This window comes from Sinocyclocheilus grahami, unplaced genomic scaffold (assembly GCF_001515645.1).
Source record: "Sinocyclocheilus grahami isolate Dianchi unplaced genomic scaffold, SAMN03320097.WGS_v1.1 scaffold1007.1, whole genome shotgun sequence".
NCBI lineage: Eukaryota > Metazoa > Chordata > Actinopteri > Cypriniformes > Cyprinidae > Sinocyclocheilus > Sinocyclocheilus grahami.
Genome location: NW_015506186.1, coordinates 269,799 through 275,218, shown reverse-complemented (window position 1 = coordinate 275,218; position 5,420 = coordinate 269,799).

Below are 5,420 nucleotides of genomic sequence, written 5' to 3'. Positions count from 1 at the left end.
CACCCACACACACACCCCCCCGCACCCCCAGTGCACTCTTACACTCACACACACACTCACACAAACACACTCAGTGCACTCTTACACACACACACACGTGCACTCACACACTCAGTGCACTCTTACACTCACACACACACTCACACAAACACACTCAGTGCACTCTTACACACTCACACACACGTGCACTCACACACTCAGTGCACTCTTACGCTCACACACACACTCACACAAACACACTCAGTGCACTCTTACACACACACACACGTGCGCTCACACACTCAGTGCACTCTTACGCTCACACACACACACTCACACAAACACACTCGCACACTCAGTGCACTCTTACACACTCACACACACATGTGCGCTCACACACTCAGTGCACTCTTACGCTCACACACACACACTCGCACACTCAGTGCACTCTTACACACTCACACACACACGTGTGCTCACACACTCACAGAGGGAAATATAAATTGAGTTTTTACGGTCTGTAACAGCAGATTTAAAGTGGTTTAATATGCAGTCTCCAGCGCGCTGGCTGCAGGCCGTCACACAAAAACAACACGACTGGACTCGTGGCTCACGTGAACACACACATGGTTTGAGTTAGCAGCGAGTGTGTGCCGTCTGTGGGCCAGCGCGCGGTTCACCGCTTCATTCCTGCGCTCTTACGGTAGCTGTGCACGTTCTGATGTGTCAGGGTGTGTTCGACTCAACACAGAAACAACAACACAACCAAAATCATCACCGCGTCACTCCAAACTCTTCTGTTTTAACACAAAACAAGATATTTTGAAGAACACTGAACAAAGTTAGGAGCGACTTGAGGGGAATCAAGACAAACACACGCAACATTACAGATGGAAACAAACTGACAATCAAATAAACATCAGTACAAATCAATGAAGGAGCACTGGACTCAACTGACTTTCATTATATACTGTATATACTGTTTACACTTTACTGAGTTAAAACAAAAACTGCACTTCCTCGCCCACATAAATAAAAATGTTCTGCATGCACACTATAGTTACAAAGATGCTCCCTAAAAAGATTTAAACACTTGCCTTTATAAAATGACCCTAAATGAGGAACCAAGCGATTTAAGTCTAAGAAGTAAGAATATGCTACATCTATGTTGACACACTCAGTGCACTCTTACACACTCACACACACACGTGCACTCACACACTCAGTGCACTCTTACGCTCACACACACACTCACACAAACACACTCAGTGCACTCTTACACACACACACACGTGCGCTCACACACTCAGTGCACTCTTACGCTCACACACACACACTCACACAAACACACTCGCACACTCAGTGCACTCTTACACACTCACACACACACACGTGTGCTCACACACTCACAGAGGGAAATATAAATTGAGTTTTTACGGTCTGTAACTGCAGATTAAAGTGGTTTAATATGCAGTCTCCAGCGCGCTGGCTGCAGGCCGTCACACAAAAACAACACGACTGGACTCGTGGCTCACGTGAACACACACATGGTTTGAGTTAGCAGCGAGTGTGTGCCGTCTGTGGGCCAGCGCGCGGTTCACCGCTTCATTCCTGCGCTCTTACGGTAGCTGTGCACGTTCTGATGTGTCAGGGTGTGTTCGACTCAACACAGAAACAACAACACAACCAAAATCATCACCGCGTCACTCCAAACTCTTCTGTTTTAACACAAAACAAGATATTTTGAAGAACACTGAACAAAGTTAGGAGCGACTTGAGGGGAATCAAGACAAACACACGCAACATTACAGATGGAAACAAACTGACAATCAAATAAACATCAGTACAAATCAATGAAGGAGCACTGGACTCAACTGACTTTCATTATATACTGTATATACTGTTTACACTTTACTGAGTTAAAACAAAAACTGCACTTCCTCGCCCACATAAATAAAAATGTTCTGCATGCACACTATAGTTACAAAGATGCTCCCTAAAAAGATTTAAACACTTGCCTTTATAAAATGACCCTAAATGAGGAACCAAGCGATTTAAGTCTAAGAAGTAAGAATATGCTACATCTATGTTGATATATGTATAGTTCTATGGGCACTACAGATCAGTTTTGCAATACCAATACATAGAGATAAAAACACAAAAAATTAGGAAAAATATTAATGGTCAAGCAATTAATATCAATGATTTTATTGATTTAACAGCACTGGCACCGTCAGATGAATCACATTTGCATCATTGGTTTTGTTATTTTCTATATTATATATAGCAGTACAGACATAAATGTGACTTGAGACGTACTGATTTTATGGTCTTATATTTTGTACGTCTCCTAAGACTTTTGTGACTAAAACAGCAGGATCAAACTCGGATTCTTTATGACTTTCAGATCTAAACTCACAGAGTCACGGCTCTTCCAGAGATAATCGCAGAGAAAAGCACTTTCGATGATTCATCACAAGCAGAAAATATGGAGAGGAAATAGATGAAATATTTGAGATGAAGCTGATCTACAGACGCCACACCAGCAGCTCATCTGAGAAACACACGCACCAGAACTGCTCGAATACTGCTGATCATCGAGGACAATGTCTCACTTTCAGCTCACCAAACTGCTCCTGTACTACTGTTGATATTATATCCCAAATAATGCTGCAGTTCAAAAGTTCACGTTTAATTGAATGTGTTTCTTGCTACTTCTTCGCAGTCCTTTGTGAAACTGACAAACTATTTCTGAGTGCAACACTGTTTCTTCAGTAAATGATACATGTTACGATACAATTTCTCTACATTGCATTCGGCAGATACTTTCATTCATATTTGATCAGTCCTGATGAGATGCAATTACAGGCAGATTAATTCAACAGCTTGCACTACACGCCACGGTTCAAATGTTGAGTTTTTATAATACTTAGAATACTTGAATGCATCAAAGACACGTTAAACTGATGAAAAGTGTGCCAGTAAAGACAAAAGATTTCTGTTTTAAATAAACACTGTTCTTTTGACCTTTCTGTTCATCTGTGAATCCTGAGAAATAAGATGCATCACGGTTTCCACAGAAATATTGAGCTAACTTCAACCGAATTCATTAGGTACCTTTCTATCAGGAGTTATCTAACATCATCAACATGAAGATGCTCTGACACACTTTAACTCTTGAGCTCTTCTCATATTTTAGCACCATTTTCTAAACTACAGCCAATATAATGTGAGAAAGGTGTCTGTGGACCCTTGACCTCTAGGGTCAGGGGTCAGTGTTCAGGCTGCTCTTGAGCAGTCACTATGGGTCAGTCATGGCCACACAGCATTTCTTCACTGTTAGAGCTCACGAACGCTGTTCTGAGATTGAACGCTAGATTATAGTCACTTATTTACACCGTTTAACCATGATTTCTCTTTCTACCCCATGCACTAACACCCCAGTACAGAGCGAGTGAAGACTAAAGGAACGCTGAAGCCAGTGATAAACTCACCATGTGAATGTGAAGAGAAGCGCATCAGCGGACAAACAGACGCAGGCTGCGTGTCAAACCCTCGCGCGCTGCCTACACAGACAGCATGGCGTCGCGTGCTCACTGCAGTGCGTACTGCGTACTGCGTACTGCGTACTGCGTACTGCTGATGTCACTCAGCGCCACAGCTTTCCAGACTTTACATTTTTGGTTTACGTATATAGATTTTATATATAAATATATACCTATTAATAATACTATTATTAAACAATTGCAAATAAAATATTATAAATATGTAGATAAATAAATAATACATATAGAGAGAGCTGGGTAATAACTGATTACATGTAATCTGGTTTGCGTAATCATATTCAAAAAATTAAGTACTTATAATTAGAGTAAATTACATTTTAAAATGCTCGTAATCAGACTACAGTTACTTTTTTTATTGATTAGGCCTACTTGATATTCACACAATAGCAATAAATTATTCATAATTATTGATTCCCCCATTTCATCTGTTAAATGTTCCTTTCTAAAATGCATATGCAGGTTTAGATTTTATAGTAAGCGTTTTATTTTGATTGATGTTATATATAAAAATTACTTAATTAATTATTAGCTTTTCATTAAACTCACAAACCCCCTGCATTTCCGTCATGAATCCCAGTTTGGAAAACCTTGAAATAATGTGATGCTTAATTCATTTGATGTGTTTGGGATCAGTAAGAAGTTTCTTGTGGCTTGTGGCTTTTCTCTAGGCTGTATTTATTTGATCAAAAATACAGGAAACCCCCTGTTATTTTGTGAAATATTACAGTTTCTATGTGAATATCTGTTAAACTGTCATTTATTTCTGTGACCAAAGCTTCAAAAAGCACCTTGGCTTACAAAAGTTGCCGTGCGCACCTTTGGTTGAACTAATTATTTCAGCTGTGTAAATCAATATTTCTATTTCCTTTATTTTAATTTTTAGTTAGCCTAAGATACATGAAGAAAAAAAATCTCTCGTGAGTGTGATTGCACTGCAGAACTATCCGATAGCACCACCTAGCATCCAACCAGCACTAATATCGGCATAATCGGTTTGAACACAGATACTGTTGTGAAATGTGCGATGTCCTGTCAAGTCTAACATACATTTATTCTAAATGCCGTAAGACAATAACTCTTGTTTTTGATGAGTTGCAGTGAGTTTATGAGTGTCCAGCAGCAGCAGTGTGTGTGTTTGGGGTCAGTTTATGGCTCTTGTGTCGAGGGTGTAGCTCCCAGCGCTGTTTTCAATGAAAGCGCAGTTATTTTAGCTCCAGACATGTTTACATTTCTGTGGTCGGGTCTCTGACTTTCCTCTTTCCCTCTTTTTTCTGCTTCTCTAATTTCAGAGTCCCTAAAGTACCAGACATTCCTGCAGTCTGCCAGAAACACAGAGACGCGGCGAGGAGGAGAAATAATAAAGAAGAGCGAGAGACATAGACACACAGGCAGAGAGAGAGAGATCTGTCTGTCTGGATTGATGGCTCTCATTAACTCTGACCTCTCTCTCCATCGCTCCAGCGCTCTGACTGTGAATGGCTCTGCTGTTCTTTCACACAAATGTCTTTATTTTGAAGATGTGAATTTTCTCAGAATCTCTCAGATTCAAGATATTATGATGTTCATGTATGAATTTGACACAGTCAAATCAGATTCTCAGTCATATATCTGGACTGGATCTATCTATCTATCTATCTATCTATCTATCTATCTATCTATCTATCTGTCTGTCTGTCTGTCTGTCTGTCTGTCTGTTTGTCACTGATGTGTATTCATGTTGATTGTGTGTTGTGATTCTTTCTCTGTGCTGTAATCACTTGTGTGAGTGTGTGTGTGTGTGTCTGAGAGAGAGAGAGAGCGAGTGTGTGTGAGAGAGAAAGTGTGTGTGTGTCTGTGTGTCTGCGTGTGTGTGTGTGTGTGTGTGTGTGTGTGAGT